This window comes from Oryctolagus cuniculus, chromosome X (assembly GCF_051225735.1).
Source record: "Oryctolagus cuniculus isolate XC-2025 breed Fujian yellow rabbit chromosome X, ASM5122573v1, whole genome shotgun sequence".
In the NCBI taxonomy this organism is placed as follows: domain Eukaryota; kingdom Metazoa; phylum Chordata; class Mammalia; order Lagomorpha; family Leporidae; genus Oryctolagus; species Oryctolagus cuniculus.
In genome coordinates, this window is record NC_142888.1 from 94,062,390 (window position 1) to 94,086,922 (window position 24,533).

The 24,533-nt window shown below is 40.3% G+C and overlaps 1 pseudogene; it reads left to right on the forward strand.

Annotated features, from left to right (window-relative positions):
* LOC103351998 (ubiquitin-associated protein 2 pseudogene) overlaps positions 1–19,138 on the forward strand; it is a 31,959-nt pseudogene extending 12,821 nt beyond the window's left edge.
* The last annotated feature ends 5,395 nt before the right edge of the window (positions 19,139–24,533 follow it).

Sequence of the window (24,533 nt, forward strand, 5' to 3'; positions counted from 1 at the left end):
GGAGTGAACCATTGAATGGAAGATTCTCTCTCTCTCTCTTTCTCTCTCTCTCTCGCTCCCCCTGCCTCCCTCTGTAACTCTGCCTTCCATATAAATATAATAAATCTGAAAGACATATCAATTGATCTTCCATCTGCTGGTTCATTCCCCTGATGGCAGCAATGGCCAGGGCTGGGCCAGACCAAAGCCAGGAGCCAAGAGCTTCAGCTGGATCTCCCATGTGGGTGGCAGGGACCCAAGCACTTGGTCCATCTTCCACTGATTTTCCCAGGCACATTAGCAAGAAGCGGAATTGGAAGTGGAGCAGTCGGAACTTGCCAGTGTCCATATGGAATGCTGGCATTGCAGGCAGCAGCTTTACCCGCTATACCACAATGCAAGCCCCAAGAAACATTCTCTCTCTCTCTCTTTCAAATAAAAATAATTTTTAAAACTAAATTAAAAACATATATTATAACATGTAGCTTCCTAATAATAAGATGTGATACCTAGAGAAGTGACAAGAGTTGCCAAGTTTTTGAAACAGCAGCTCAGAATTAATTCATGTATTAATTTACAGCAGGTTTATGTTTTGTTTTGCTTCTGTCTTAGGAGAAACGCTAGACTTAGACAAGATTTTGCAATATTTCTCTTCTATGACACTAAAAGCCACAGTTTCCTTGGACTTTCTTTAGTTAACAAACATAACTATTTTGAGATGTTTTGGCTTCTGTTTCATTTAATAGTCATACATTCAATGAGCATAAATCCAAATGTCACATGATATAAAAACTGCACAGTCCCATTTGCAGATTGCTTCCTTTCACATCAATGTTTTTTGTTTCAGATTTAATATTTTGAATCTTGCTAATACTACATTTCATGAAAAATGATTACAATTATAGGTGTCCCTAATTTAAAACAAAAGAGAAAAGTCTTACGGTCCTGAATCTGAGTTTATTAGTTCTTAATGCATTTTTGGAGAAAAATGAATGTACACATATATAAACTCTTGCTCTCAATCTCTACCTTTCTTCTTACCTTTCATATGTCACATATACTTGTCATAGAAATATTTATTTCCAAATGGAATTTTAATAAGTTTTCATTTTATGATCAAAATCAGCTAATAAGTTTTGAAATATATCTGTAGTACTTTGTAATTATATTCGTGAATGCATAAGAAACTTGCTGAATTTAAGAGAAGAAAGCTTATAGCACATCATTGCAAAAGAGCATATCAATAAAATTGATATATTTTATGCACAGTTTTAACATTCTGTATCCTTTAATTCTAGAGTATCTTCATCAATTCAAAAGGTAAATAGAAATATTAGAAACATTAGTTTGAACTTTAATTATAAGTTTTTTGAGTAGTAATTGAATAAATCAGTATTTATTGAACACCTATTATATACCCAGGACAGACTACTGCTAGGAGCTAGAATAAAGAAGAATAAGATGCCTGGTATACAATGAATTCAGAAATGTAGTGACCTTCGAGAGAAAATTAAAATTTATTTGAGTGTTGGGTATCATCTGGATTCTGTTCTAAATCTTCAGCTATGATTTATGGATGACCACACTGAATATGACTTAATAAATTATGATTCCCATAATTTTGGGAGCAGTGTAGTAGATGTAAAAAATATTGGACTTGGAATCAGGTGATATGTGTTTCAGTTACAACTTTCTAAGCTTAGGGTTGGGCAAGTCATATAAACCTTCTGAGCTTCAGTTTCTTTATCTTTAGGAGAGAAAAAGTATAAATAGTCCTGAAAATCCAAGAGGATGTCTATGAGAATCACGTAAAAGAATGTGCTTTGTTAGCTTATGTCATGTCTACAGGTGTAGCATATTGTACTTGCTTTATTTATTTGAATGCAAGAAATATGGACATCTCATGTACTATTACAAGCCTATCCATGGCTTTTGCAAACTTGATCAGGCTCTGCATATTCCAGAGTTCATGATCAGGTGTATACTGCTATGTAAAGTGTAGTTTAAGGAAAATATCTGGAAGAAGATCTTCAAATTTTAATTTACTTTCAAGTTTTCACTCTGTTCTAATGCACAGACTGGTGTTTCGGCATGCCAAACACATGCATGTCATTTAAATGCACATAGTGAACAAACATTCTTATTCCAGCAAAAGCAGCCAAGCCAATATGCTGTATTTTGAAAGGCTATATATTGCTACTTAATTTCTGAAAAATTTTCAACTTATGCTTCGCCTCATTTTTTATCTTAAAAATTATGTGCATCATTTTGTATATTTTGGTGGAAGTTTTAATACTAAGCACTAAGTGTTTTGATTCATGAGTGCAATTTACCCCTTTTCAAGTCAGAGAGATGAATATCCTTTGATGTCTGTAGTCTTCCTTTCATTTCCTCTGTCCCCATTTCCTGGTTCCCTTTTTCATCCTTTTATTGAAGTTTCCCTTCTCTGTAGCAATCCATCCTCTTTTCCTCGTAACTACCATATGAGTTTTGAAGGTTTACATTTGCAAGATATCTCTTGTCCCTTCACTGCTTTCTACAAAGCTTTTCTTTTTGAAATAAGATCCCAATTAAATTCAGATTATTTTGGGGGCAGTGGGAGTTTGCTCAGTGCTACTTGGTTCTGCTTTACAGTTTTTATGATATAGTGAGTCTAGAAATACTTAAGCTTGTAGAATGAAATGAAATTCCTCTATTGCCATTATGTAGAAAGAGGAGATGAAAAAGAAAGGGAAAGTAAGATCAAGAACCTGTAGGGGTTGGCCGGCGCCGCCGGCACACCGGGTTCTAGTCCCGGTTGGGGTGCCGGATTCTGTCCCGGTTGCCCCTCTTCCAGGCCAGCTCTCTGCTGTGGCCAGGGACTGCAGTGGAGGGTGGCCCAAGTGCTTGGGCCCTGCATCCCATGGGAGACCAGGAGAAGTACTTGGCTCCTGCCATCGGATCAGCGCAGTGCGCTGGCCGCAGCACGCTGGCCGCGGCGGCCACTGGAGGGTGAAGCAACGGCAAAAGGAAGACCTTTCTCTCTGTCTCTCTCTCTCACTGTCCACTCTGCCTGTCAAAAAATAAAAAAAGAACCTGTAGGGCCATAAGAATGGAATGGAATGTTGCAATGAAATACTGACCACTCTTCGGCACCATTTTGGCAAGGAAGATCCAAGACACTTATCTAGGGTTTGTCCACTTTGTTTCCAACGTTATTTTCACAGTTCCAAGAAGAATGAAGTGAAATAGTTGCCAGAACCCAAAACAATATTGACCGTGGCGACATTACTGATTACTGCCAGTTGTCCTCACTCACGCAGGGCCGCAGCACAGTATCAGCCTGCTCCACGTGACCACTTTACAGAGCTCTTCCCTTAAAGGCCGCCATGGATCTGACTTGAATATGTGATCCTAGAGTCTCAATCCACAATGACTTGCTGAATAAGTGTTTGCTACAAATTTTGCTCACCAAGTGTGATCCCTCATAAAAGGAAACAATTTTAAATGCTATTTTGAAAACCAAAGCACAATTTGCAGACTTTGTATTGCCAGAAATATCTTCTCAGAATATACACTTGGAAGAGTCTGGATGGACATTTGATAGAGTTCGGGTTCCAAATGTTTGTTGAGGACATTCAGCGACATGAGAGAGGCAGAAATATTTTAAAACCATGTAAGGAATAATTGGATTTAAGAGAATCAAAGCTGAATAGCTATCTTTTTGTTTTCCTTCAGAGACACAAAGAAAAAACATCTCATTAATATTTCTCCTAAGAAATAGGAGAAATGCTACCAAATGGCATTTAATTCCTCAAATCACAGACTATTTATTTATATATTTTTTTCTAAAATGGATTCTGTTTCAACCTATCTTAGTAGCTTTTATCCTTTTCTCTTTCTTTGAAAAATATATATACACACACATGCCTCTTAAAGATATGCTTTATTCCTCTCATGTGCCACAGTAAATCTCTAGTTTGAAGCAATATTTAAGTACTGAATTTAAGTCTCACCATACCCATCAGTCCTGCTGCTCTGACCAGCGCTAGATAACACACAATGACATGAACTGAAAGTTCCAAAATCCATAGAAACTTCTCCTGGCTGTGACTTACTGTCTCTGACATTTTGATGCTGATATACTGTAGATGAAATCCATAAATGCAATCCTAAATTTCAGGCATTTGGATTTGTCACTTTAATTCAGGCATCACCTTAGTTAAAGCTCAACTTACTGTATTTATGCAAAAAGAAAGGGGGAGGCTGAGGCAAAAGACATTTTCCTTCTGCAATAAATATTATCAGAGCTTTGCGGTGTTAAAATCAGCACATGCAGAATAGTGCAACTCCAAACAGTAAGCTGGAGTTGCAGTCTGGCAAAATAAGCCCTTCGAAGCTCATGAGCTTACTGCTATTCACCTGGTGGATTCTCTCCATCACGAAGCTGAGTGAGTCCATTAAGCTTATGTAACACAAGCTTAAAGGTGAAATGGAAAGCTCTTAAAAAATAAACTATTTAAGTTTCTAAATCAAGAGTGTGCAGTATGTGCTGAAACTTAAATATGCCAGTAATGCCACATACATTTGTACAATAATGATAATCACATTCACATTTTAAAGGAAACATTTAAAAGTACATTTCCTTCACAGAACTAAAAAAAAAAAATCTAAATCAGTATTCTGGCTTTGCTCTGAAAGAACTGAAGGGAGAGGAACAGTCAGGGAGTGCTCTGGCTTTGCAAGTGCTGTCATCAATTCTTATAAATCCTTAATCCAGTGCTTGATAGGCAGGTGAAGAAGAAATTGATTTTTTCAGATGTTTTGGTATAATAAAATACAGAACATAAGATATGTAAGCATGCACACAAATTTTCTTGTATATAGGAACTTATTTATTTTAGTATCCAATTTAGTGCAAGGAAAACAGTTACAGTACATCCATCAAAAATAGAAAAGGTGTTAAATAACGTGTGTATATTGATGATATCCTCAAACTCACTGAATAGTGGTGGGGTTTCTCACAGGCCCAAACACTTTGAAAAGCAAATCAGAAATAAGTTCAGCCCTAGAAAAGCATGGAGAGGTACAGAGTTTTCTTTTTTTCTTTTCTTTTTTCTTTTTTCTTTTTTTTTTTTTTTTACTGTAAAGAGGGCATTTTTATTGGACACTCTGAGAACCAACTTGAGTTTACCTGGCTTCAGCAAGAACAGCAGAGTAAACCATTCTTCCAAATGCCCTTTGATCTTTACCCTATAACTAAAATGGTAGTAAAACAAACTAGAGGAGGACACTGTTGTTTTCCAGGTTAATCTCAGCTTTCATAAGGGACTTTGTCACTAATACAAATTAATCTTTTGGGGCAGACATTTAGCCTAGTGGTTAAGACACACAAATCCCACATCTGAGGACCTGGATTCAATTGCCAACTCCAGTTCCCGACTTTAGTTTCCTGCTAATGCAGACCCTATGAAGTAGCAGGTGATGTCTGACGTACTTGGGTCCCCTACACGCCAACGTGGAAGACCTGAATGGAGTTCCCTGCTCTTGGATTTGGCCTGACTCACTCCCAGTTTTTCAGGCATTTGGGGAGTGAACCAATGGATGGGAGCTTTCTATCAGTTTTTTTCTCTGTCTTTCAAATAAATAAATGAAAATGAAAAAAATAAAAAGTAACCATACTTAACATGTCATTGGATTATTAGCTTTTTTTTTTTTTTTGAAGGAGGTGTCTTCTGAGTTTTCATCTGTTAAAGATGATTTGTTGTTTGGGGCTAGACCACCAGTCCTATGATTGTGAGGATAGGGAAATGAATAATTTGTTTCAGGCATTTTTTCTTATCCTGTTATAAAATGAGTTTGAGTTTTGTTCTCCATGACCCAGATTCCCATGACAACAGCAATCGTTACCTCGCTTTAAGACCTAGGAACAGATGAAGCCCTTGAACAGAATGAACTCTGATTTCTAATGCTGATTTTTTTCAGGTATGTTTTAATGTTTCAGTCTCAAATTTCTCTCACAAAATAGATGATTATAATCTTGACAAAGGATATCTATACATAGCATCCATTGTATCAGATCCATGCAAATAAAAAGACAAATATTCCTACTGAGATAGGCAGCCAAAACAGTGACAAAAAATCAGTTTGTGGGGATGTTGGCACCAAACATAGTCCAGGAAATTACTCCAAACCTCACTTTTGTAATGGACTCTAAATTTTCAGCAACTGAAAACCACACTGCACCAGCCAATTGGTGATAAATTTAAAATACCAGAAGATGAGTTCAGAGAAAGAAATTGCAGCCATGGAACAACATATTTCTAAGATCAATGGGACACATCTGTCTTACCAGAATTGGATACACTTCTGGAAAATAAAGTAATGATCTTAGAAGGTGGAACAGAGACACTTTTTAATATCTTCCTACTACTCCATCTTAGAAGAATGTGATGAGAGTTAAATGTTGTAGGTCTCTTGGAGGTTTAAAATGGAACTAAAAAGTAGCATTTATAATTCAAATCTTCCTCTCAGATGTTTTGAATTTATGAAAAATGCATAGCATTTATTTCTGCTTAATGTACTATATTTATAGCTTACATATTTGAGAAATCCCCATTACAATAGTTTATACTTCTTTGTATTGAAGAAACACACACACACACCACACACACACACACACTCACACACACAATATATATATAAGCATTAACACATGAAAAGAATATACTTCCTGGTTACCCCACGTAAGTAAAATTAACATTGATAGACCCCGCAACAGGTCAATAAACCAAAGCTTTAGCAGTCAGGAAAGCAAGGAGTTTCCAAAGTCAAGAATCCTTTGGGAAGATATGATGCCTTTGTCTCAAAATGTCAATTACAGGAAGAGAACAACATTCTCATTTGTCCCACTTTTTCCACAAAAGAACTTTGAAAGAAAGGTGACATTTGGAAAAGCTAAAGGGCTATCTATGTCTTTACAGATTAAAGTCAATGTTTAAGTTTTTCCCAGAAGTTTATAAATGAGTGTCTCTGTAGATTACCCAGTATAATTTTGTACAGTAACAAACAAGAAAGTGAACTCTTACCTGCTAGCCATATTCTTCAGTACTTTATACCATTTATTCAATCATTCATTAATTCTATACATATTTGATATTTACTTATAATAATTGGCACTATGCCAAAATGGAAAAATACAAAAGAAAAATGAGCCTTTTTCTTGTCCCAGAAAAGCCCAAAGACTGGTAGATGAGAGAGACTAGGGACAAAATTTGCATTGTTCATCCGAAACTGATGAAATTAAGGCTTTGGGAGATGGTTCAGATTTGCCCCTGGAGAATGCAAAGTAGAATCATGGATCAAAGACCAGTTTGAGAAATTCATTAATAAGGAAAATGTTCTCAACATTCGATTTTGAAATTTGAAGGAAAACAGAATGAGCCCCATACAACCTGAGCAAATTCTCTGAGCAAAGAGCAACCACTGCCAGTACTGATCCATCTAATCCCAGGATTACAGGAGATCCCAAGAGAAAGGAGAGGTTTGTTTTAAGTGGGATTTTGCTACATGAGAATTGCCTTCAACCCTGTGGGCTCCCTTACTGAGCTCTTTTCTCCGTACATAGGCATTTGCTATGCCTTTGCTCAAATAGGTTTATTACCTATTTGAACCCTCCAGGTGGTGATATCAGCTGCAAAAAAAAATATATAGAAATTCAACCAGAGTGGGTTTTTTTCAATCCGGTTTCAGTTTTTTCAACCTGTTGTGCCCTGCGTGTAGTTACACATCTAGGGAAATACTACCACTGAATTAAATGTTGTAGGGCCTTTGCAGAGTGCTTATCTGATACTATTCAAAAAAATGGAAACTCTGCTCAGCTCTATAAGATAAGGGCAATCTAACCTTGCCTGTGGTGGCACATATCTTATTTAAAAAATGTACAATACATGCACTATAGGGAATTATGAAAACTGTGGATTTCTGCTAAAAGGCTCTTACCATTTAAATTTCCATTTGTCAAAGCGATTTTGGTGCATGGGGAGTTGCATTATGGTGTGTCAACCAGGGACATAACATTTAAAAATGTAAATGAAAGCTTCCTATTCCTTTGAAGATATCATGAGGGTTTAAAAAAAAAATTAACAAAGTGAAAGATAGTGAGGTGTGGCCTCCCTGAGGGGGAACTACTTAAAGTTATCAAATTCAGTTTGTCTAGAAAACATTGTATACTTCATCTTCAGGATTTAAGTATAAATTATAATACAGGGATTAATATATCCTGATTTCACTCTGTTACTTAAATGATGGGTGTTTTGCAATGCTGTTCATCTTTTTAGTCCCCTTCTTTGTCTCTCTCCTGTTTAGTCCTGGGGCTAGGGCTTGTATTCAGCTGATGCATACCTATACCATCAGAGAAGTTGTTAAAATATTCAACTACCTCCTACTAGTCAATAAATGGCTGCTGTCCCTCACCCCATCAAGTGCTATGCACTGCCACAAGATTCCTATTCCTTCGTCCCAAAGCTCCTGACTTCCCTAGGATCCTCTAACTAAAGGGAGAGGATATACCAAATTTGGGAAGTGTGTTCATCCAGGAAACTCTCCTAGTAAAATTGCTGACTTCTGTTCTGATGGATTGGTGTCTGTGTTTTCTCAGTTGCTATGTATTTTTAAGCCTCTCTTTTTTCTAGTTGACCAGATTTTAAAGAAGTTGATCAGAGATGGCTATGAGCAATATTTATTTTCAACAGACCTCACCTGACCTTTCGGTACCTAGTCTCCCAGCTACTTTGTCCTAGCTCCAACATTCTACCTTGCAAAATTTACCTGCTCTGGGTTCAACCATATTAACTCATTTACTTGGACTATAGTGATAATGGCTGATAACATCTGAATGTGTCACTTTCAGGACTGCATGAATTTTGACAGAGAACTCATGGAAAAACAATAGTGTAATACAAAGAATTAATAATGACCATCTTCTGTTCTGTGCCTAGGGAAAGCTAAGCAAAATAGAAGCTGCTTCAGATGTTTTAACTCTAAGCCTTAAAATCCACAGTTTATAGATGAGCAAACTGAATCTCATAGCACCTAAGAAAGTTGCCTGAAATCACACAGATGTGAGAACTAACGCTAGGATTCACAATTAGGTCTCTCCGTCTCTAAAGTTCATGCTCATATATTGCCACAAGACCTAATAGCAAATGCTAGGGATGGGGAAGAGTGATTCTCCTTAAATAAGACCATTGAGGAGGCATCTCCTCTGCCTTCATGTGGAAGCACATCTGCAGCTGAAACAGAATATGAAAATTGAAAGAAACTGAGCTTTCTAGTCACTCACAAAATCATTTGGTCTTAGAATTGGAAGACAACAGAGACAAAAATCTAAACTCTGTGATAAGCTGACCATGACAAATGTCTTCCAACAACTTCTTGAATAGTTTTGGTGTTTTCTACAATGGCACACAGTAAATTGAAATTCTTCAATAAAATATGTATATATAATACATATATATGTATCCTGCATAAATGTTGTCAGAGCAATATACAGTATATTTGCTTATATTTTACCTCCTAAGTCTCTTCTTTAAACAGATTAAACTTCATAAATATTATCCATCATTTCCTACATGTGGTGAATTTTAGCTAAAATATGATGGTCAATGTCTTTGCAATTGTTTCTCATAATGTTCAGCTATGAAAATGAAAAATGGCTATGTTGTTTTATTAGTCTGTTTTTCACTACCATAACAAAATACCTGAAGAAGCCTAATTTTGATAAAGGAAGTTTACTTAACTCACAGTTTTGGAAGTTGAAAGTCCGAACATCATAGTAGTCTCTAGCAAGAACCCCCCTGTCTACATTTCCTCATGGAAGATGGCAACAGAAGGAGCTCATGTAAGGGAGTAATGACATTGCCAACCAGGAAGCCAGAGAGAAAACTCAGTCCTATAATTCCTTCTGAGGACACTGCCTCCATTTGGCTTAAGGACTTGCCACTAGACCCCACCTCTTAAGGCTCCACTTCCCAACAATGCCACACCAAGGACCAAGCTCTCAACACATGAGCCTCTGAAGGCAAACATAGCCAGATCACGGCAGTTATCAAACAAGTTTTTGAGATTCAGAACTAAATATATTCCTGGAAGGATTGCCATGCTTTTTTCTTTTTTTTTAAACAGGAGTATTTTTTCTTAAAGATTTATTTATTTATTTGAAAGTCAGAGTTTTGCCATGCTTTTTTCTTTTTTTTAAACAGGAGTATTTTTTCTTAAAGATTTATTTATTTATTTGAAAGTCAGAGTTACACAGAGAGAGGAGAGGCAGAAAGAGAGAGAGAGAGAGGTCTTCCATCCGATGGTTCACTCCCCAAGTGGCTGCAATGGCTGGAGCTGTGCCGATCCGAAGCCAGGAGCCAGGACCTTCTTCCAGATCTCCCACTTGGGTGAAGGGGCCCAAGGACTTAGGCCATTTTCTACTGCTTTCCCAGGCCATAGCAGAGAGCTGGATCAGAAGAGGCACAGCCGGGGCTTGGACCGGCACCCATATGGGATGCCAGCAATTCAGGTCAGGGCATTAATCTGCTGCACCACAGTGCCAGCCCCATGATTTTTTTTCAAAGGTATCTTTTATAGAGGTAAACTCCAATTTCCCCTGATTCTCAATCCATGTTCCTCCTGAACCAATGCATGAGAGAGGGAGGGGGAGGGGGAGGGTGGGGAGAGGGAGGGGAGGAGAAGAGAGGGGAGGGGAGGAGGGGAGGGGAGGAGAAGAGAGGGGAGGGGAGGAGGGGAGGGGAGGAGACAGAGAAATGTCTTTGGAGACTCCGGTTGCTTTTGAAAAGGCAGTTTGGTTGGGGGGGGGGAGAGGTATGTGAGACTAACACCACTTCGTGGAGGTAAACAGGTGTATTGAATCATTCATCATTCATCAACAATGGTATGGGCACTATCATGGACATAAAATGTATCTTCAAAAACACTACCTGGTTCCTCTCATTTCAAATCATACCCACTAATAATATTATACATAGGGTGATTATTAGACTTAGGTATATCAAATATTAGCCTTTAGTAAAAAAGAGGAATAAGAATCAGATTTCCATTAAATTTGATCTTGCTTAGCTAGCATGCCTCTGATGGTATTATTTTAATATTTATTAAAAGCAAGACTCAAGTACAAGCTACTAGATTTTCTTTCTTTCCATTTCCATTTTAATCTTACATCTTACCGAAATTTTTCTTATTCAAGTAGAATTCACGAAAGATTTACATAAGCAAAAACACTACATTATAAACAAATGTACCTAATCCCATATATTGCCTAACCTCAATACTGTTTGGCCAATTTGCTGATTCATCTGACATTATACTAACCTCATTGTCTAACCAACCAAACCTGGAACCTGACACAAAGATTCAGCTGCTTATGATTGAATGTTTAAATGTATCTCTGCAGTCTTGGGCTTGTCCTTTTCGTTCCTCTCTTATGATATTTTTTAAAAGAACTAAGTATATATACCCAAACATTCTGAAAAAGATACTTTTTTTTTTCCTTTCATGATGTCATTCAAATACATGAGGAATCAGTGTTATCCTAGAAAGTATCTACCAACATATTGTAGATCTTCATTTCTGCATACTACTAAATGACTCAGTATTTCAGAAAACTATATAACTTCAAGTCTTGCTATATTTATTTAAGGTGAAATTTTAGTTGTTCAAGTAATAAAACCGAAGATGCGTCAAGAAAGGCTTCTCATACATTCTTTTCCATCTTAACCCAAAGTTCCATGTTTTGAGTTCATTCTGTTAGAAATAAGTCATTGTCACCGTAAAGCTTTTTATGAATTGTAAATATTTCAAACACACGTTTTAATACACTGAACCATCATTATTTAACATGGGTTGACTCATCACTTTTTCAATGGGTAATTGTTATACAACTCTGGTAGGATGGGAAATAATGTCAGATGCTACATAACATATATAGGAGAAGACAAACTCTATCTTTAAAGAATAAAAACAGTAGAAATAACACATGTACATAGATATTAACAATGTAAAGTTGAAATCAGTAAGTCCTATAAGAAAAAAGTATAGGTTAAAATTGCACTGGAGAGTTCAGCTAGTGGAATCATTCAATCTTAAAATCATATTTACTTATTTGATAGAGACAGAGAAAGAGAGAGAGAGAACTCCCATCTGCTGATTCACTCCCTAAATGGCCATAATTTCAGAGGCTGGACTAGGCCCTGATCTGGGTGGAAGGAACCAAACTGTCTGACCATCACCTAATGTCTCCCAGTATGCATTAGCAAGAAGCTGGAGTGGCCAGCACTGTGGCATAGCAGGTTAAGCTGCCTCCTGCAGTGCTGGTATCCCATATGGGTGCAGGTTTGAGACCCGGCTGCTCCACTTCCTAACCAGCTCTCTGCTGTAGCCTGGGAAGGCAGTGGAAGATGGCCCAAGTCCTTGGCCCCTGCACCCATGTGGGAGACCCAGAAGAAGCTCCTGGCTCCTGGCTTCAGATCGGCACAGGTCCGGCTATTGCAGCCAATTGGGGAGTAAACCAGCAGATGGAAGACCTCTCTCTCTCTCTCTCTCTCTCTCTCTCTTCTCTTCTCTTCTCTTCTCTCTCTGTGTTACTCTGACTTTCAAGTAAATAAATAAATCTTTTTTTTTTAAAAAAAAAGGCTGGAATCAGGAGCCAGAGCTGGGAATCGAGCCCTGCTACTTAAACATGACATGTGAGCATCTGAATCACTAGGCTAAGCATCTACTCTTCAACACTTTATCTTGTCTATTTTTAATGTAAACATTTATAGAGAACACTTTCTATATTCTTGGTATTATGCTGGATTCTGAAGATATGCAGATGAGAGTTATGATCTCTGTCCTTGAGAGGCTCAGCTTAAAGGGGGAAGATAGAACAACTGAAACCTTAAAAAGGGAAGCAGGATTGTGGTGAAGAGAATCAGGCTGTAACCTGCACTGCTAACATCTCATATTGGAGTGCTAGTTTGAGTCCTGGCTGCTCTACTTCTGATCCAGCTCCCTGCTAATACGCCTGGGAGGTAGCAGAGGATAGTCTAAGTGCTTGGGTCCCTGCCACCAATGTGGGACCCCTGGATGCAGTTCCAGGCTACTGGCTTTGTGCTGGCCCAGCCTTGGCCATTGAGGCCATTTGGGGAGTAAACCAGTAGATGGGCCATCTCTCTCTCTCTCCCTCCCTGCCTCCCTCCCTCTCTGTCATTCTGCCTGTCAAATAAGTAAAAAAAATTAAAAAAACGCTTAAAAATAAATAAAACATAAATGTAAGAGAAGAGTTGTACAGAAGGAGCTTTGGGAGCCCAAAGGCAGGTCATCTAACCTAGCCCAATATTGAGTGAAGGTGGACATGGTGGTGGGAGAAAGAAGCTTTATGGAGAAAGAAACTCTAGGACTGAAGACTGAAGGGGAGAGAGAGCAACAGAATTCATTGCAGGAAGAGATGACAGTTTGTTCAAAAGTACAGTGATGGGAGAGAGCCTGAAGCAACTAGGAACTGAAAAATGTCTGCATGTTCAGAGTCAAAAATACAATAGGGCGCAACCTGTGACGACAGAGGCAATCAGACGTAAGATCCTGAAAGGCTTTTGATTTTCTTCTGAAAGTAAAAGAATGTTGAAGAGAAGTTTTATGATAAGGAATAAATCCAATCCTGTGTGGACATCAGTGTAGTTGAAGTTTGGGGAAGGGGGTGGGAGGAGGGAGGAGAAAATAGAGGGGGGGGAGAGTGAGAGAGAGAGACAGACAGACAGACAGTGGGGGGGGGGATAAGGATGGAGAGGGAGAATGCCAGAGACTGAGAAAAAGTAAAGGCTCCAAACATGAAGTATTAGGAGAGCAATTCTAGTGACATGTGCTGGTGAGGACCCCATACTGAAAAACAGTAGAGAACAGTGAGAGCTTGAAACTCCATTCATTCATCAAATGAAACAGAATTTTATGAAGTTTCTAGAAAGTGGCTAAATAGCATTTTATGAATTGGGGATATAATTTTGTCTTCCTGGAGCTTACAACTTACCGGCAGTGATATATATAAATCAACTAATCAACAAAAATATATACTCACAAAATAAATTAAGAGTTATTAAGGAGACCATACAATAAGGATGTTTGAGGGTACTTCAAAAGATCATATGAAATGGAATTGAAAGATGTGGTTTTTGTGGCAAAAAAAGTTTGAAATTCATTCATACGTTCTTCATAATATGCATCAACTTTTCAAAAACCCCTTGTATGATTAGGTTCTTCAGTTACAAGCAACCAGAATCTACTTAGGCTAACATAAACAAAGATGAAAAGTGTTGTCAGGATATGGGGCAACTCACTGTAAAGAAGAAATGGCTGATAGATCAGGAATGTGAGAAACAAGAAGCAGAGTGGCTTCAGGGATGCAGGGAGCAGGGATTAATGGACAGGACCTTCAGATGAATTGGCAGGTTTCCATCTCTGCAATGATGCTCTGAGAGAGAGTCAACATGGCCTAGTGCAGGTCATATTCCCATTACTTGGTTCTGGAAGAGGAGATGGCCTTGATTGATAACCTTATCAACACTGCATACATGGGGGAAAATAAGTTCTTTCAAAGAAAACCAAGCTGTATTTCCCAGAAGCAAAGTCTTTGTTGTGCTGGTAAAAACAACAGATTTCCACTAAAGAGGCAAACTGGTGAAAACCTTAGGGAAGGTTTCCTGGAGGAGAGCCATTATAGAACTGAGATATGAAGGATGAGGAGAAGGTTCGGTGCACGTGTCATCAAGGGGTGGTTTGCGAGGCATAGAGAATGCACAGTATGTGCTCAGATGAAAAGCTAATTAAATACAGAGTATAACTCCTTAAAAAGTTTGCCTTGTGGGTGCCAATTCAACACCATGCATGGATTATTCATTAGCAATCATCTCCATTATCAGCAGCATCACCACTACTTCTAAGTGCGGGAATGAAGCACACCACCCATGAAACACACATAATTACCTAGAATAACTTCCTCCTTTTCAGACACTCGCACATGGCCCCTAGAAAAATGTTGGTGAGAACCACTGTTCTGTAGACTAATTGGAGTATTCTATCACCCTTGTCATCATATAGTAGAGGATTTCCTAGGATGGGGATTATAGTAAATCATGGACAGTAGGGAATTTCTCCTCTTTACCTGTTATTACACTGAGGGGGTGGATTTCAATATGCATCTTAGCAGGTAAGAGATACATTCATTTCTTTCCTTAGTCTTTTGAACCATGTCGATAATTACCCCTTGCTAGAAAAGTTGCATCATTCTGGAAACAGAAGCAGTTTCTCTCTACCACTTACTGTGCAATGTTGAACAAAGCAGTTTATTTTTCTCTGCTTATTTAGGAAAATGGTGATGATGCATACTCTGAAGATATCTTGTAAAATTAATCATTTCTCTCTTTATGAATAAGAAAAAGATGGCTCAGAGAAACAATGTAACTTGCACAATATCATGCAGCTTCTTAGTGAGAGAGCTGGACTTAGAAGCCAGGTCTGTCTTCCATTTATCATTCTGCTTCTTAGAAAATTTCAATATGTAATGCAAAGAGAATATTCTATGTGAAATAGCAAACAGAATTTTGAGTCTTAAATGTAATGCATGTTAGCTATGTGACATTGGGCATCCATTTAATCTTTCTGAATTTCAGTTTCTTTGTGTGTTAAATGAGTGTAACAATGCCTGCCTAACACATTGTAAGATAATTATAAGGATCATAAAAAAAGAAAATAAATGATTACCAAGAAGTGAAGTATAAATATGCAACAATGCTCTTATAGACTACCTTTTTAAAATTTTGGAATAGGAAATTCTGGGGCTGGTGATGTGACATAGTGGGTTAAGCTACTGACTGTGATGCTGGCCTTCCATGTGAGTAGTGATTTGAGGCCCAGATACTCCACTTCTGAGCCAGCTACCTGTTAATGCACTTGGGAAAGCTGTGGAAGATGGCCCAAGTACTTGGGACCCTGCCACTCACATGGTAGACCTGGATGGAGATCTAGCCTCCTGGCGTCTGCCTGGCCCAGCCCTGGCTATTATGGCCTTTTGGGGAATGTATCAACTGATGGAGGGCCTCTCTCTGTGTCTCTGTCTCTTCCCCTCTGTAACTTTTTCAAATTAATAAATACTTTAAAAAGAGAAAGAAATTGAAACTCTGAAATGCTGAATAACTTACTCAAGTTCATCAAGTTATTTTCTGTTTAAGGTTTCTGAACTTCAAGCTTGATTCTCTTTCCTCTAAACTCTGCATCTTCCCTTTTGTCTGGAATCACTAAGTATAATATGCTAATTTAAAAAATTGAATCTTTAATTAACCACTACCTAGAGTGTTACAATATGGTAATAAATGTGTGTTTCTTTATAATTAACTCTATTCTCAAATCTCCACCTTATTAAAATTGAACATGAAAAAAATAGTCATAATATGTAAACTAATATATTGGAAAAAATTAAGAATTTTTTAAAAGTTAAATTTTGACCTTCACTTGTAAGTGGGGAAAACATTTCCCAAACTCATCACATAGTTTAGAAGCATAAGAATTTCCTCTTCCTATTATATCTAGTATTGATAATATCGACCATGGATATCTCTCCTAATGGAAATACTATAACTGCTCCACAAGGAAAAGAGACTGAAATGACATTTCAATCGATTCCTTGCTTTCAAGTAGCATGCTCTGGCCTTGTCCTACCTTTTCAATGTTACTCCTGCAATACCATGATCTTCCTTCTCATTCTCATCATTGATAAAATTTATTGAGCATTTACTACATCTCTGGTATGATACATAGTACATCACATGCATTTTCTTGTTCAAATCAATGGCCCCAAGAGTTAGCTAATATACTGTTAGGGTAAGCAGTGTATATCTTACCCACTTTTCCATCACCCACAGTGCTTCCAAATACAGATAATTCTCTCTGCTCTTCTCTAAGAGAGATAACAATAGGTTTGTCTAAGTACTGCTAGAAGGATTAGTATGAAAAATCATAAATCATCTAGCACTACACTTGGCATGTAGTGTGTCCTCAATATAAATCAGTAACACAATGGAATCAAAACACATGGGCCGGCGCCTTGGCTCACTTGGTTGATCCTCCACCTGCGGCACCGGCATCCCATGTGGGTGCCGGGTTCTGGTCCCAGCTGCTCCTCTTCCAGGTCAGCTCTCTGCTGTGGCCTGGGAAGGCAGTGGAAGATGGCCCAAGTCCTTGGGCCCTGTACCCACCTGCATGGGAGACCAGGAAGAAGCACCTGGCTCCTGGCTTCTGATTGGCGCAGCACCAGCCACAGCGGCCATTTGGGGGGGTGAACCACTGGAAGGAAGACTTTTCTGTCTGTCTCTCTGTCTCTGTCTCTGTCTCTCTCTCTCTCTCTTTCTCTCTCACTGTGTATAACTCTACCTGTAAATAAAAAAAATGTTTGTTTCAGAAAGCTTATTGTAGAGAGTAACTGCTAAAACCAGAGGATGAGGAATTCAAAATCATTTTTAAACAGTTTCATCTTCCAGGAATAATTTGGAGATACATCTAACTCTTTTTTTAAGATTTATTTATTTATTTAAGAGGTAAAGTTATAGACAGACAGAGAGAGAGAGACAAAGAGAAAGGTCTTCCATCCACTGGTTCACTTCCCAAATGGCTGCAAAATGCCTGGGGGTGCTGGACCAGGCTGAAGCCAGGATCCAGGAGCTTCTTCCAGGTCTCTCATGCGAGTACAGAGGCCCAAGCACTTGGGCCATCTTCCACTGCTCTCCCAGGCCATAGAAGAGAGTTGGATTTGAAGTGGAGCAGCCAATACTCGAACCAGCGCCCATATGCGATGACGGTGCCGCAGGCAGAGGCTTAACCTACTACTGCACCATGGCACCAGCCCCAGATGCATCTAACTCTTAGAAAACATTGCTTCCTGGGGTTTCTATGCCTTTCCAGAGAGTCACTTTGAACTCAGGATATCTACATCTCTTATTGTCCATGGTGCTAATGGAATTCTCCAAAAAATAACTTCAATAATAAAAGAGTTATATATTATCAATCATATCAACACGAAAAGATATTTAAGTGAAATATTAAAAGTACCAAAATACAATTGAAGAGAAGTAACAAGTCTGAGCATTCTGCAGAACAGTGGGGTAACTGCAGTTCACAATCATGTGTCTTATTGTGTACAAAGAACCAGAACAGAGCTGAGAGGCTCCAAATGCGCAGAAAAGGTAAGGAAATGGAAAGACTACATTGCCCCAGCCACCTACTCAACGGCAGCCACATCTTCCTCAAGTGCCACAGCCCCAGGAGTCAGCCTGCCCAGTGGCATGAACACAGCCAACAGCCTCTGCCTGGGTGGGACCACTGTGACCACGCCCAGCAGCGCCTGGGCATTTGCCCCAGGGGATGCCGCCGCTGTGCACAGCCAGTACCTCCTGGGCCCTGGAGGACTGCTTCCTGACTACCCGATCATCATCCCCAGCAGGGCCAGTCCCAGACCTTCTGCGAATCCTGCGCTACCACCTGGCTACAGCTATACTTGCCTCTCCCTACACAGGCGTGCCCCGTGCCCACCATGGGCCCACCATGTTTGTCCCTCCAGCATCAGCCAAACAGCATGGTGTGAAGCTCAGCATCCCAGCACCCACTTCCAGCAAGCTGGTGGTTGTGGCCAGCATAGCTACAGCACAGGTTACGCCGACTTGGCCTAGGGGACAGCGGCGGGAGACTACACTATAAGGCTGGCTATGGTGGATCACCACAGGATCACAGCAAGTCTGGGGGTTCTGGGTCTGGCAAAGGGAAATCAGTGTCTCCAAGCACCACTGGCCTCCCTGATATGACTGCTTCTGTCTACAACAAGGCGTTTGACAAGCAGGGATTTCATGCAGGGACCCCTCCACCTTTCAGCCTGCCTTAGGCTCTCCCTGGCTCCTAGCCCCTGGGGCAGCCCCTGGCTATCCACCCCACCTTTCCTGCACATCTTGCCGCTCCAGCAGCTGCCCCACACTCAGCTGCTGCACCACCAGCTTCCGCAGGATGCCCAGAGCGGCTCAGCCAGCCCAGCTCCCTGCAGCCCAAGTCTCAAGCCTCCAAACCCACCTATGGCAATTCTCCAAACTGGACAAACTGAACCTGAGGACCGGTGGGCTGGGGTAGGGCTTCCCTGGGCGAGAGAGAACACATGGAGCACTCATCTGGGAGCACAGTGCCCCTTCCTAGAACTCCTGAGACGTGTAACTGGGTCAGCCAGGCCCCCTGTGGGGAGCCTGCCACCCAGACTCACTATTGTATGTAATGTATTTGTGTGTGTATTTGTAAACGTGATAGAACCTGGGAGAGCAATGCAGCTGCATAGCCTGCTTTGCTCTCTCATTCAAGCACCCTCTGTCCTGCTTAATTTAGACCTTCCACATAGCTCCCCTGCCCAGTAGGGTGCCAGGGGTAGCCAGGAAGGTCTGGTTCAATGCAGTTTGGGTTTCCAGGTCAGATACCAATGAGGAATCACGACTGATCTCTCTCCCTTATAAACCGCTGAGTCTTTCCCTCTGTCATTCCTTCATACCCCTGTCTTCGAGAAACTGGTCTTTCTGTTAGGGGTCTTGGTCCCCTTGGTCTCCTTCTGTGGAACCTAACAAAAACCTGGGCAGCCTGTTGGTTTTCATCTCGAGCAGGGGCTTCTGCATCGGGCCAGGTCTAGTCCCCTCTCTTGGGGACTTGCCTCTCTCTGGTTGACCTTTTTAAAAGCAGTCTGAGCTGGGGCTCTGAGACATTGAGCCAGGCAGCTCCCCTGTAAAAATCAGAGCTTTCATCTCAATGAGAGCATGTCACCAAGCAAAGGTTCCTAGTCCAGTTATGCTAAGCCAGGGGTGACTGTTTCAGGGCTTTTACCGTGCCCAAACTCTACCTAATAAACTTCTGAGGGGGGGGGGAGGCTGTAGTGGCCAGCGCTGTGGCACAGAAACTCCCTGCTAATGACCTGGGAAAGCAGCAGCAGATGGCTCAAGTACCTGGACTCCTGGGCCCCTGCACCCATCCGGGAGACCCAGAAGAAGCTCCTGGCTCCTGGCCATTGTGGCCATTTGGGGAGTGAATCATCAGATAGATCTCTCTCTCTTCTTCTCATCTTCTTCTCTCTCTGCCTTTCAGATAAATAAAATAAATCTTTAGAAAAGAAAAAGAAAGGCTGTCTAACTGGTTTGAATGGTTTTTGCTGTGTATATCTCTTCAAATGTTGCACTGAACTCCAAAATAGGTGCAAATGTTATAAATTAACCCAAAATTTTTAAAAATAAAACAATAAAATATGTATAGTGTGTTCCATATTTAGTGTCTGTGTATATGTATAGATCTATATAGAGACACATTTTTATATAGACCAGAATGTGTTTGTGTGTATACACTCGTAGGCAAAAGATGGATGACAATGCATAAAATAATGATTGGATTCTAGACAAATGTTAATGTTTATGATTTTAAGAAATTACAAAAAAAAAAAAACTTTACAGCACACCTACATTACTTTTTGTATGGAAACAAAACCCCTCTAATTTGAAGGAAAAGGGGAAAGGAGAATGAGGAGAGAGGTTAAATAGCAGGCAGCTTGCAGGGCCACTGCAGCACACCCCTCCTGGCATGGCCTCATAAACCCATGATGATTTTATAACTAGCTCCCAAATTTAGCAGATGGGGAAGCCTGCTCATTCATATTCACATTTGAGAATCCAATCATGATAATAATAGTAGCTTAATGTTTACTGAAGATTTTTTTTAAATATTTATTTATTTATTTGAAAGTCAGAGTTACAGAGAGAAAGGGAGAGATGGGGACGGGAGCGGGGAGAAAGAGAGATTTTTCCATCCGCTAGTTCACTCCCCAGATTGCCACACAGCCAAGGCTGGACCAAGCAAAGCCAGGAGCCTAGAATTCCATCTAGATCTCCTACGTGGGTGGCAGGGGCCCATCTTCAGCTCTTTCCCAGGCACATCATCAGGGACCAGGATTGGAAGTGGAGTAGCTGGGACTTGCTGGCAGTCATATGGGATGCTGGCATCATAGAGGACAGCTTAACTCATTGTGCCACAATGCTGAGCACAACTGAGGGTTTATAGTGCGCCAGATACTATCCTCTCTGTGTTCATTATTCAATCCTCATAATAACCCAAGAATTAAATTTTCTTCATTCAACAAATATTATGCATCTACCCTATAACAGGCACTGTGGAAAACATTGGGGAAATAGTAAATAAAACAAAGATTCCTTGAGGAACTTAGATTATAGTGGTCAAAAACAAATAAATATCCAATTTATAAATACAGAGACTAAAGCACAGAGAGGTTAGGCAACTCACACTAAGTCACAGCTAACAAGTGGGGACTGCGATTTGAACCCACAGACCATCTGTAATGTTTGCACTCATAAGCACTAGGCTGCAACCAGTTAAAAAAGAAATCTCATTGGCAGGGTTATCAAAATGAACTTACAGTGCGAAATCCCTGAGATGAACTATGGTTCTGAGTATAAATTCACATTCTGACCTTGTATGTTATGCATAAAAGAGTCACTTCAAATCCATTCTGTTGAAAATATGGGTTAAAGATCAAATCCCATTTGGTTTGAATGACAAGAGACCAGGTAGTCAGCAAATTCCAAATATTCCAAGCATACCTAAATTACTTATTGTCCAGAAATCCTGTTTTAAGAGTAGGCCTAAAAATGCAGCTGACTGATTTTCTATGCGAGTGGATTTGAGAGGAGGCCCTCATAAAACTAGGTCTCATCTAGACTTACAGGAAAGCAAGAAGAGAAGGGCAGGGAAATGTGTCTCCTCTCCCCTACTTTGGAACTGAGCTGATTACTCCTTTCTGCAATGCCTAGTAGCCCCATTGCAGACATGGAAACAACGAGATGGCACCCTGCCCGCATGATGACATGTGTCTCCCAGAAATGTATAGGGAAGTGTGCAGACATGTCACAATGTATAGACCACTGATCACAGCTCGGCTTTACAATAAGAATTGAGTCTGGGCTGGGCTCCAGGGCAGATTCTGGGACTGTACCCAAAGAAAGTTTCTCTACTTCTCTGTATATGAGAGAAATAAGGTTCAATGTCTGAAAAGGTTAAACTGAGCTGGATTGTGACACAGCAGATTTCTTTTATGCACCTGCTAATTAGTCTGTATGCACTGGTTATGTTTAATTGAAAAGTATAACCTGAAATAATGCATGAAAAATTAATATAACAAACCAAGGCATTAAACTTCTAGCTAGGAGGTCTATAGTTTAGATTTACCTTGAGCCTTCAGATGCCTCCAACTCCAATGACTTTTTTTTTAATGATTTGGACTCATATTTGAAGTGAATTTCCAGGACTTCAAAAACCAGTGGTGTGTACTGGTATCCTTACATAAGTGGGCTTTCAACTAGAGCTGAAGAAACTGAACATCCTCGCAGGCTGTGCTGGGCTTGCCTGTATGAAGCATTTGTAACAGCTGTAAAGAAAAGCAATATTAACAGCATAACCCCCATCCCCCAAGATTTTTTTTAAATTTAGTACCACTTCACATCTTTCTTTTTAAGATTTTATTTATTTATTTTAAAGTCACAGTTACACAGAGAGAAGAGAGGCAGAGAGAGAGAGAGAGATCTTCCATCCGCTGGTTCACTCTCCAGTTGGCCATAACAGCTGGAGCTGTGCATATCCGAAACCAAGAGCCAGGAGCTTCTTCCAGGTCTCCCACGTGGGTGCAGGGGCCCAAGGACTTGGGCCATCTTCTACTGCTTTCCCAGGCCATAGCAGAGAGCTGGATTGGAAGTGGAGCTGCTGGGACTCGAACCAGTGCCCATATGGGATGCCAGCACTGCAGGATGCACGGCTTTACCTGCTATGCCACATTGCCTGCCCCATCCCCCTTTATTTTAAACAGCAAATTTCTCAAAAGCTAGGACTTCCATCTAATATTTGGTTATATCCACTATATGTAGCATGGTTTCTGGCATATAGCATGCTCTCACTAAATGTCTGCTATACAAGTGGTTCAGTGCATATTTTTGATTCCTTAAGCATGAATGAAGAGGACTATGATATCTATAAGGAACATTTCAGTTTATTTCAGCCATATTCTTGAACAAAGGAAAAGCATATCCATGAGGAAACCTCAAAAAGTTTATGGAAAAATGGAATGGAATTATAAGATTAGATTAATGTCCAGCATTGTAGTGTGGTGAGTTAAGCCACCACCTGCATCCCATATGGGTGCCACTTTAAGTCCTAGCTGCCCCACTTATGATCTAGTTCCCTGCTAATGCACCTGGGAAAGCAGAGAAAGATGGTCCAAGTATCTGAGTTTCGGCCACCCACGTGGGAGAGTTGGATAGAGTTCCAGGCTGTTGTGGCCATTTGGGGAATGAATCAGCAGATACAAGATCTGTCTCTGTCTCTCTGTTTCTGTCTCTCTGTCTCTCTCTCTAGTGCTCTAGCAACTCTGCCTTGCAAATAAGTAAAAAATCTTTCAGAAAAGGTAAGTTATTGTGGTGTAAAAAATTTTGAAAGCCACGTGTAGCTTTTCATTAGACACATTTCCGTGAACTTAAATCTCTCCCATTGACTCTGTCAGATGTATCAGTAAAGGAACTTTTGCTCCAAAGGGTGTGAGTTCAGTTCCAAGTGACGATGCAGAGTAATACCAAAGCTAAACATCTGCAGGGAACAGAACATGGGCTACCACAAACAGAAGTTACAGAAAAGGGTTCCTTCAGTCCCTTGAAAGAGCTTCGTCCCAACATACAAGCAACATCTACTCTCTTCTCTGGCAAAGAGTTACTAAAGCTTTCAGAGATAGTTGGCGGGGAACAGGGGGATGGGGGCTGCCTGTTCTTTATTCATCCTTCACTCCCAGTCTACTGTCTTTCTGACCCTGATCTTGCTTTTTGTACATTGCTAAGCAGAACATGCAACAGAATAATGGGTTAGTTTTGGATATTTCAGTAGTGCCCTTTCTTCCTGTTTTCATTAAAATAATGAATGTCACTCTTCGATCCAATGTGAGTAAAGGTTAATTGGTAAGCTTTTTTCTGGGAGGGGCTGTCAGTATGGGAGTTGTCAGGCCCTGCTGTGTGCTGCTGATAGCTGCAGCTATGGAGCCAGACCAGCAGACCCAGCCTGATTAGCACTGCGATTATTTTGTATAGGATATCATCAGGCAGAGGGACCGCAACAATGAGGTGTCTGTCTTCTTTCTGAAGCAAGTATAGAGGTCAGGGGATAGGGTGGGTAGCTGAGTGCTTAAACTGTCAGTTAGGACACCCACATCACACATCAGAGTGCTTGGATTTGACTCCTGGCTCCATTTCCTGACTCAGGCTTCCTGCCAATGCATGCCCTGGGAAGCAGCAATGATGGATCAAGTAATTGGGTTCCTGACGCACATATGGGACACCTGGTTTGAGTTCCTGGCCCCCAGCTCTGGCTTCCCTGTTGTTGTATAGGCATTTGCAGAGTGACCAGTGGAAGCTCACTCTCTCTCT